Source organism: Malania oleifera, chromosome 3 (genome assembly GCF_029873635.1).
Source record: "Malania oleifera isolate guangnan ecotype guangnan chromosome 3, ASM2987363v1, whole genome shotgun sequence".
In the NCBI taxonomy this organism is placed as follows: domain Eukaryota; kingdom Viridiplantae; phylum Streptophyta; class Magnoliopsida; order Santalales; family Ximeniaceae; genus Malania; species Malania oleifera.
Genome location: NC_080419.1, coordinates 110768281 through 110779572, shown reverse-complemented (window position 1 = coordinate 110779572; position 11292 = coordinate 110768281).

Below are 11292 nucleotides of genomic sequence, written 5' to 3'. Positions count from 1 at the left end.
AGTTTATAGAGCACAGTACCGTAGCTATTTACAGTTTAGAGTGCAACCACATAACTCACATAGTATGTGGATTTATAGCAGTCGATCGTGCCTATGTAGTGGATAGACTCCCCGTTAGTTAGGGTTGAGGAGACCGATCTGAATTTCGAAGTATAGTGACTTATCCTAGTAGGCCAACCAGTGATAGGTCCCGCCTTCGGGCTGCACAGCCCAATCATGAGGGGTTAAATCATGACATACAGTTATCCATCCAGGGAAATTTTCTCAGTAATTATATATATATATATATATTCAGATTTACAGAAACAGTACATGTATCTATGAATATTAGAAGTATTATGAATAGAAAATTTATAAATACAATTATGTTAAGTAACATAGGTATGAGCTATATGGTACGTTATTTATACATGTTCTCTCAAATTTAGTCATCCATGATATTTCTAAATCAAATTTTTACAAATATGTAACTCATTTTCCATACACTAGAAATAACATATTTCGTCTTACTGAGCGTTGTCTCATCCCAGCGATTTAACATTTTTCAGGTGATCTAGTAAGGCGAGCAGATCAAGCTCGCAGATAGAAGGGGCTAAGTATTTTTGGAGATTATTTTTGTTTAGCCCTAGTTCAGCTGAGAGTATTTTGGGGAATAGCTGTGTATGTACAACTTGGGAAAAATTATTCTAACACTCTGGTATTGTAAATATATATGTGGTTGTGTTTTTATGTATTCAACTTCTCGCTACTTAGGTTGTTTGTTGTGGCACAAATTTCATAGGTGCTGTCTGGATCGGGATGATGGTTCGACTTATATTAAGAGATATTAGAGCTGTGAGATTTCACAGTATATATATAAATATATATAAAATCAGGTCGTTACATAACGAGTCATCTCAAATTCTCAATGATTTAGTGATCAAAACTCAACCTCCTAATATCGTGTCTTTTTATAAATAAGGTATAACTCCTTGATACTTGGCCTGTAATTGTTTATATTCACTATCCCATTTTTGCAACTGGGCTTCAAGTTCTTGTAGGATCTAGGACTTTCCTTTGTTCTTGGACTCCACGGATCTTAATAATTATCTGTTCAGCTTGGCTTCTGTTTGGAGTACTTTTTCCTTTTTCCTTAGGGCTATCATTTCTTTCTCAGCTTGTAAGAACATGTCCCTTTTCCGCTTAACATTCCTCTAGCACCTAAGAATTATTCCATGCTTCCTTAGTTTTACCTGTTGAGCACTTAGTTCAACTCCCATAGCTTTTTCCTCAACTGAACAGAGTTTCTGCTGCAGTTCTGTCTTTTCCTATAACCATTATGTTTCTCGAGCTTCCTCTTTCAATCGGTACAGAGCAACAATTGAGGATTCTGTATGAAATGTAAAAGCCTCCCGAATCCTTGGTAGTTGGAAACCTATAATCTCTGGATCAACCTAGTTAGTGCACCAATTGTCATAATTTCCTTGAACCTTTGTGATATAACTACATGAGTCTATTAAATGAATGAATTTCGACGCTACCACAAATTTTCCAACCTATTTCTAAGTCCTTATCTAATCATAAGCAAATTTTGAATAAGCTAAACCATGTGTCATTGGTATGAACTAAAAGGACCCTACTTGTCTTCTGAACACAAGGGGAGTATAGGCTATTCCTCCTAATAAGCCTAAAAATGGGACCCATGGAAACTCTCCACACTTGTATAGCATACTATCGTATACCATCTATGGTGTTTGCCACAAAAATCCCCTTGTTACCCAATTTCGCATCCTTTCCCTCCATTCAAATTTGTTTGGTTGCTCCTCCCACTTAGCCTTCTCAAAATCGGTTAAAGGAATTCAAAGCCCCGAGAACATAGGATATAAATAACCCTCTTTGCATGGTAAATGGCTTATAAACTAGACGTATATCAATGGAACACAACATCTCAGTCTACCTTTCCCTTTTATTCTACAATAATTAAGAGATTGGAACGTTTTTGCTAGAATACTAGGCATAGGGTTAGTCCCTAACTTGGGCGACAAAAAAGACTACTTCTTGGTCAATAAACCCCAATTCTCTAGGAAAAATAACCAATCCATAAATAGAAAAAGCCAAAACACACATGTGGACATCCTCTCTTCCTTTTCCTTCCATTAGGGTCCTCAAGCATTGCCAAGTGATTTTTCTAGCACCTTTTTTCAATATGCCAGTTTACTTTCTGAGCTTTGATCCCTATCACCTTACATATCTCCTTTTTGAATGATACTTTAGGATTGTATTTGTATATCCGGATTGTATTTGTATATCCTATAAGGTGTATGAAGCTTCATCAAATGTAAAAATTATGTGTATTCCTCAATAGTTGGAGTCATATCTATCCCCTCAAAAGTGAAGCAACAATAAGAAGGATTCCAAAAATCCACCAAAACGCTCATTACTTCTATGTTCACTATTATATGCAATAAGAATCCAATATGGTCATATAACCGAGAGAATTTCAATACTATTTCAACTATCTAACCTACCCAAATTATACTCAACTCCTTTAGAGAATTTGATCGAGTATCCACCCTAACTTAAGCTGACAACATCACATTAAATCCTTTGCTCAAAGTATCACCTGATGTCTTTGCTAATCTTCAAAATAAAACCGTACTTCAGTTTCTTCCTCTTTGTACACCACTACTAAGCTATCCATTGGGATTTTGGCAAAGTAGTGTGTATGCCTATAATGAATACAGAATGTGGGAAACAATACAAAGGAAAATACAAAATAAGAAGGCACTAATTCATATGAAGAAGGATGAAGCTCATGTCCCAGCCACGGGTGGATTTATCACTTACAAGTTTTATCCGAGACTTTATCCTAAGGGAGGAAGCTAAAGTTAGATATGTGTAGTTCAAGCTCTATTCCCTATCAACAATAGGTTCCCAGAATGTCCCTTATCCTTACCCATTGGGCTTGGACAAAGTATAGACTGAGCGGAGTGGTTCAAGCGCCCCCAAAGACCTTGTCTCATGGGAGCTAACAGTACAACACCTCTATCTATTCATAAAATGGTAAAGCCCAGGTATAGGGCTCTTGAAAGTGTGTGTACTCAGATATATTTAAAATCCTATTCCCTAATCCCAACACATCATCACACCCTGCATATACTTATCCATTCATTCACAACATACATATAAGAGTTATATATATAGGTAAAATATTCACAAGTACACAACAATTATTCATATTTACAAATAAAATATCATGGAGTAATCAAAAGAACCATTAAATTCATATTTTAGATAATTCATAATTAATTAATGGCTCGACTCTCTAAGTCCCTAATGGAGTCGCCATGCTATCGTAACGTCTCGAAGAAGGGCCCAAAATGGCGAGGAATAATAATATTAAAAGTTCGTTGGAGTCACCACTAACTTGTTATTTAACTAGGTGCAGTTAGTTCACCTAATTATAATTTATTAATTGATTTCTAGACTAATCCTAAGGCCAAGGAGCCAGTAGTTTCAGTCTACATTTACCAAAATTGGGATTAGGAGTTCAGTTATGCGAGAGGAAGGTAATAGCAACCCCTACACACTCGTTCCACAAGCAATACGTGATTAATTATGAATTATCCCTAAATTGAATCTAACGATCTTTAATTAACTCCTTAAAATAAATTAATTTTAAAATTTTTTAAAAATAAAATGTAAAATAAGATGTGATTTAGAAATATCGAATAATACCTCCAAAGGAGGGCATCTTATTAGATAAACCCCCCTCAGAACTAATACATATGAGGTCTGCGTAATAACCCCAAAAAGGGCTATAGAAATATTAGTAGAGTGATTCCCAAAAAAAAAAAAAAAATTAATTAAATTTAAAGGAAAAAGAAAAAGAAAAAATAATTAAATTTATTTTTTTATTAATAAAATATATTATTAATATTAATTAAATATTATTATTATTATTATTATTATTATTATTATTATTATTATTATTATTATTATTATCTTCTTCTTCTTCTTTACCCGAAGCTTCTTTTTTGAAGCTTCAGGATTTGGCAGGGAGGAAGAGCCGTAGAGACCTCTCCCCCTGAAGGTTCATTGTTGCTCTTCATTTCTCTTTCCCTCTCTCCTCGATTTAGTGACGGATTTTTACCCGATCGAAAATCGGAAGATACCGCTAGACTCCATTCTCCGCTGTTGTCAATTCTACCAGAGTGGATCGGTGGTAGGAGTGGCGTAGAGGGTAAGTCAATTTTCCCTTTTTCTTTAATTTCTTGCAAATTATAAGCCTGATTGATGAACGAGTACCACCACAAGAATCTAGGGATGATTCTCTACAAGTCTAGCGGGACGAAATTCTCGTGGGGTCATCATGGGTAAAACCCCAAATTTGGGGTACGGGGGTTATTAAGGGGCTTATTTTTAATTAATTAGAATTAATTTAAAAATGCTAAAATATTGAGTATTTAGGGTTAAAGTACGATTTCTGAAATTTAGGGTCCAAATGAGCGCCGCAGGTGTAATTTTGAGACTTGCAAGAAAAATTCAGAAAATTAAGTGGGGGTATTAAATAATAGTTTAAATTATAATTTGGGGTATATGGAGCTTAGAGAAGGTTAGTTGAGTATTGTTTTGGGGGAAATAAGTAAATTAATCTTGGAAAAATGTGAATTTCAGGATTTGAGTTTCGAGCGCCAAGGGCGTAGAATCTGGGTGTTAACGAGTCTCTTAGTAAGTTAGGTAAGGGGAATAAATTATAACGGTATTTTTAGAATTACTCTTTAAATTAATATGTAAAAATATGCTTATGGTATTTTGTCTGGAAATTATTATGATATAAATATCAGATAAATTGTGTGGCATTTGAGTAATTTTAAATTGTGATATTTTGAAGTGTGAAATATAAATATGAGTAATTTCTGAGAAAATATTGAAATGAGAATTATTGATGTGATTAGTGAAAAATAAAATATGGTATTTATATGTGAGTAGAAATGTTTTGCCTGAAAGATGAGATTTTGTGAATTTCTGATATTGGAAAATAATAAAATATGATATTTATTTGTGAGTGGAAATTATTTGCATGAGAAATGAGCTTGTGCAAATTATTGATATGATGAAATGTGCACGGAAAATGATGAGAATATTTATATTGAACTGAATTGTAATATACTGGAATATGATTGATGAAATGCCAATACCGCATAATGATTGCGGGTATGTGGTAGTAAAACCTGTTGGATGGTTATCATATTGAGCACACTACCGTTGCAAGTGGTGTTAGTGCAACCACACGGACTCTTGGAGCGTGTGGCGTGACAGTCGACTGAGCCATTTTGTAGGGTTGTTGGGCCCGCTGAGTCCGGATCAGGGTTATAGGCTGACCAGTCGTACTACAGACGCGATATGTGATATGATATTTGATCTAACCAGGTCGGCTAACTGCGGTTAGTTCCAGCCTTTGGGCCGCACAACCTTGACCATGGGGGGAAGCATGGCCTGGATAGAAAGATCCTCAGGGTGGCTATGAGTTATAGACGCGATGTTGGTATTTGATACCAAGGATACTCATAAGCCGAAAAGTAAAATGAAAATGGAAAGTGAAAGAATGATAAAATTGGTTAAAATGAGAAATGAAAGAAAGAATGGAAATTTAGAAATAAAGAATGTTAAATATGAGAAATGAACTGCGTGAGTTAATGACATAAATAATTAAGGCGACGTGAAACTCTCCACCTGAGGGCTTACTGAGTAAGGTGAGTGCCCTGATAGGTATCAGATGTGGTCATACCTGGGTGCATAACGTGTTAAGGCAGAGGAAAGCTACCTGTATGGGTGGGTAATCTTCCCTATTCTCGGGAACTTCGCGGATATTTATGTGCTGAAATTATTGTATTTAAGAAATGGTTTTAAAGCTTATAAAAGCTTGTGTTGTATATCTATATGAGTATGAGAATGTGTATATCAGTGTATTTTCTTAGATGAAACGATGATTTGAAAAGTAAATTGTATTATAATTGAACTCATATGGCCACACATTGTAAATAATTTATTCCTTCTTACTGAGATGTGTCTCACCTAAATTAACTAAATTTTTTAGGGAACAGGGATAGACCGGGTGATAGAGCTCCGTGATTATAGGGAGCTGGGACCCTGACACACAGGGTGAGTTTTTGGATTAGGGGAAGTGTTATTTCCCTAGAGTTGGATTGTTTTGAGTTTGTGATGATGATGTATATATGTGTACGTAGATACTCTGGGTATTGTATTCTGAATGATATAAATACACTATCTTCCGCTGTTAGGTTTTATAAATAAAATGACTTTTTACCCGGTACCCAATACGGGTCGGGTCGTACGAATGGTAGCAGCAATGTTGACGTGGCCGATTTGTGAATGTTATGGATGACGTGTGATTATTTATTTATTATTGAGAAAAAAAATTGTACGAAAATCGGGGGGTCACAGTCTGAAATACCTTTTTACCCTTTGTTTAATTATTGACACACACACACACACACACACACACACACAAATAGAATATATATATATATATATATAGATAATAATCAAACAAATTCATCAAATTTGATCAAAAAGAGTATTTAAAACATTCAAAGATTTTTTTTTCAATTTTTTTTAGAGTTTTTAGAAAAATTTTCAACATTTTTCTATAGTTTTCTAGGATTTTTAATGACTTTTTCCTTCATTTTTGATTTTTAGATATTTTTCCTAATTTTTATAATTTTTTACTATTTTTCCTAATTTTTAAAAATTAAAAATTAATTTTAAAATTAAATAAACTAAACTGGCAACTCAAAAGAGTAAAACTAGCTCAACAAGTCAACATAGGTTGACTTGGGTCAGACCAGGTTGACTCAATTGAGTTGACCCAGGTCAGACCGAGTTGACCCAGTTGAGAAAGGATGTCCGGCCATGTGTCATCCACCAGTGGTGACATGTGGCACTACTTATTTATTTAATTTTTTATTTTTTAAAATTTTTCTGTAGTTGGGTGATGTCAACATGACGCCACCCGCCACGTAGCAGATCCTAGTTGGTTCTAGAAATTTGACACAAATTGCTGACATGGCAGTTATTCATCCGTCTAAAGAAAACACAAATTAGAAGCCAGGATCGCGTCATGTCACTCCTCAAACATGTGGTCCTAAGCGTGCCACGTGTCACCATCCGTACGGTGACACATGTCCCACTAATATATATAATTTAAAATCTGATATAGAAACTTTTTTCCTTTTCTACTTTTCTCTTCTTTCCCTGCTCTCTCTCTCTCTCTCCCTCTCTATTTATCTATCTATCTATCTCTCTCTCTCTCTCTCTCTCTCTCTCTCTCTCTCTCTCTCTCTCTCTCTCTCTCTCTCGGCTTTTTGAATCCAATCTCTGTTTTGATGTTGACAAACACAAGTGTCTCATGTGTGTGCCTAGTATTTTGAATGAGTTCATAATTTGGTATGCACACACAAAAGAGGAAAATAGAAGCTAGAAGGGACATGAATACTATATACTCTGGCGCTTTCCATGAAGTCTTGAAGAGTAAACACGAAGACATTTATTTTTTATTGTATATGCATTTAAGTTTTTATCATTTGGTCTATAATAATGCATGCATCTGCATGATATGTTTGAATGCTCAGACAAGACCATAGTTTGACCATAGGGAACCAAACTGTAGGAACCTGAACCGTGATATAGGGAATTAATTAATTAAAAGAAAGGTAAATTGGTAATTAAGCAAGCTTCATCGACAAAGCCAGAGTTCATCAGCGAAGTCTTTGTAGTTCTCGGTGATGAAACGCAGAGTCTCGTCGACGAGGAGTGGCAGGGTCAAAGGGTTATAAATAGATATTTTCATTACTTCTCAGTTAAGAAAACTTAAATTCTCTCTCTAGAAACTCAACCTACTCTCTATCTCTCTAGATTTCTTCCCCGTATGTAGCGAGAATCGTAGATCTGACGTTACCACGAGGATCAGGGAAGGATTCTCTACAAGTTCTACAGATTGCATTTTCATTTCGGGCATTCTCGGGTTTTGGCCCAAAATAGAGGTAAGGCTCAGTTTTCAGTTCTGATTCAATAGTCCTGTAGGTAACAGAGTTGTGAGCGAGTTTTTCACTGTGAGTTGTAGGTTTTGGAACTCGGTTCGTTGTTTAGGGGTCTTGGAGTTCGGGATTTGTCATTCGAGAAAAGGTAAGGGGATTCAGTTTATGTCAGTTATTTTTGAAATCGGACTAGGTAGAACTGTAGTTCACGGTCCTGCGTATGTTTTATTTACTCATTTGGGGAAATCTAACGGGTAAAATTATAGGTTTTTCATGTAACAGTTTTTGGGAAAAAAAGGGGTACTAGGCTGAAATCCGTGGTTTTGTTGGAAGACCTTTGGTATACTGTGTTAAGTATTGTGTTAGGGATGGTCGTGCCTTGAATTTATTAAACTGTATATGCTTGAAAAATCATGATTTATAGATTACCAAATGGATGTGGTTTGTTTGGTTATATGAGCATGCATGGTTGTGTTTTGATGAAATGCAATAGGAACTAGGTTCCAAGTTATTCTAGGTATTGAAAGAGTGTCCGACTCTATATCTGAGGGCATGTGTTTATTGCCTGCCATGTTGGCAAGAGTGTCCGACTCTATATCTGAGGGTGTGAGCCTTACCAACTGATCATCGAAGGGTGTGGATCCACCAGTTTGTATCGATACGATGCCATAGGAGCCTAGGGTTCGCCATGTGCTGGGGACGCTATGTATTGCGGGTCGGCTACTGGCCGATGCCGGGTCTCGCGGGCCGGCTTCGGGCCGAAGGGTGTGACGACACCGGGTTACTTGATCATGTGTGTGCGCGTGTATGCACTGTTTTGAAACTGTTTTGTGAAAGTACTAGAATTGCATTTAACTTTGTATGTTTTGCTATAATGATAACACTCAAATGCCATACACCGATATAACTTGTATCTACCTTACTGAAAGGTGTCTCACCCCTGCTATACGTATATATTTTTCAGGTTCTTCAGGTAACCGGAGCTAGCTTCCTGGTATAGGAGCTTAGTGTTGGTGTCTGCGGGAAGTACCTGGGTAAGTCTAAGCTCATGCTGGGTGCTCATTTGGGGGTTTTGATTGCCACCCGAACTTGTGTTGTATTTTGTGGAGTTTGACTCCCTTGTATAAATTCTAGTATGGTATTGTACATGTATAGAAAGACTTATCTTCCGCTGTGTTTTCGTGGTATATGTGAATGTGTATAGGGTGCCTGGGAACCCCATGAGGACGGACCCTCATTCATTGTACTATGTCATTTGTGATTTGTATGATACAGGGACAGAATTAGGTTACTTATTCACCCTCGGGTCCCATTACTAGGTTCGGGGCGTGACAGCTTGGTATCAGAGCTAACCAGGTTGTTAGATCTTGCAGACTTGGTTAGGCATAGCTATGTGTACATACTAGAGCATAAGAGGTTGGATGTGGGTAGAGTTGGTTGAGGGATGTTCTGTTGCTAAACCGAGACTCGTTGGCGGTGTTCTGTGTTTTTCTTGGAATGACGATTTCAGTAAAATCACGGCAAACCATTGATGACTTTCGTGTTAGTATGATAGGACAAACCTGGACCTGACAAGTGATAGTTAACATGATTAGGGTTAGATAATTATGTAAACTGTACATGTTGTAGGAGTCTTAATAGAACTTTGTTGTGTTTTCAGAATGGAGCCCAAGGATAATGACCTGGGAAGTGGCTCCGAAGAGAAGGCGAGTGATGAGTCTCCTACTGTTTCTCGAGGACTGACAAGACAGGTCCTACGGGAGATCGGGTGAAGTGTTAGGAGACGCGAACGTTCTCTTACGTCTATGAGATGTACCATTGAGAGGTTCACACACATGCATCCTCTGATGTTCTCAGGGGGACATGACCTGATGATAGCAGAGGAGTGGGTCGAGAAGATTGAGAGGATCTTGGAGGTCCTACATCGCACAGACAGGCAGAGAGTTCTTTATGCTACCTTCTAGTTATCTGGGGAGGCAGGGCGATGGTGGACTGCCGTGAGTCTGCTGGAGAAGCAGAGGGCTGGTCCTGTGGAGATGTCTTGGAGCCATTTCAAGGAAGTGTTCTTTGATAGATACTTCCCGACTTCTGTATGTGACGCTAAGGCTGATGAGTTTTTTGTGCTAACTCAGGGGAGTATGACGGTGTGGGGGTATGCTGCTCTGTATATAGAGCTATCCCGGTTTGCACCGTGTTTGATCTCAAATGAGCATGAGAAGACTCGGAGGTTCGAGAAGGGCCTGAGGAAGGACATCCGCAGATTAGTGGGTATGCTTCAGATTTGTGAGTTTTCGATTTTGGTGGATAAAGTCACTGTGATTGAGACTGGTATCTAAGAGGACGAGGTGGATCAAGAGCCAAAGAAGTGGCCAGTACCTTATGGTTTTCAGTCTGGATCTCGTCAGGGATTGTGGAAGAAAAGGATTAGGGGCTCAGGTTACCGACAGAATACCGAGCATCAGGGTTCTCAGATAAGCCAAGTGGGTTATCGTTGTACCAGGTGCCACAGATGGCATAACGGTGAGTGCCAACCATTTAGGGGTAACTGCTACAACTGTGGTCAGTCGAGTCACATGGCTCAGGATTGTCACGCATCGAAGAGGGGTACGCCTTCTTCGAGTCAGAATCAGGGGACTAATCAGGTTTTCCAGGGAACCCACCAGACGAATACAGCTCCAGCGAGGGTGTACTCGCTTACTCTAGTGGATGCTGAGCATATGGGCAATGCGGTGATAGGTACTATGACATTGCTTTTAAATAGAGCTGTGGTTTTATTTGATTCGGGTGCGACCCACTGCTTTATATCTATTAATTTTGTGAAATTGTGTCAGGTGGAGACCCAAGTCATGGAAGAGGAATCGTCTGTAACTACACCATTTGGGGGTATATCATTCTGTAGGAGGATGTTGGAGGACTGCCCAGTGGTAATCCAGGGGAAGCTGCTACCAGCAAACCTCGTAGTATACGACATGTCAGGGTTTGATGTTATATTGGGAATGGATTGGTTATTCTCTAGATATGCTGTGATCGACTATCGTAGGAAGGTGGTAGTGTTTAGACCTCCTGGGGAGCAGGAGTACGAGTTTGTGGGATCGTGTATACGTACGACGCCACAGATTTCTATTAGAATTGCAGGCGAGGAGATTACTCTTGGACAGATGTTAGAGGTACTTGGCTTGTGTGAGGGAACCACTGCGGGATGAGTTAAGGCTTGAGGATATTCGAGTAGTCAGTGAGTTCCCGAATGTTGTCC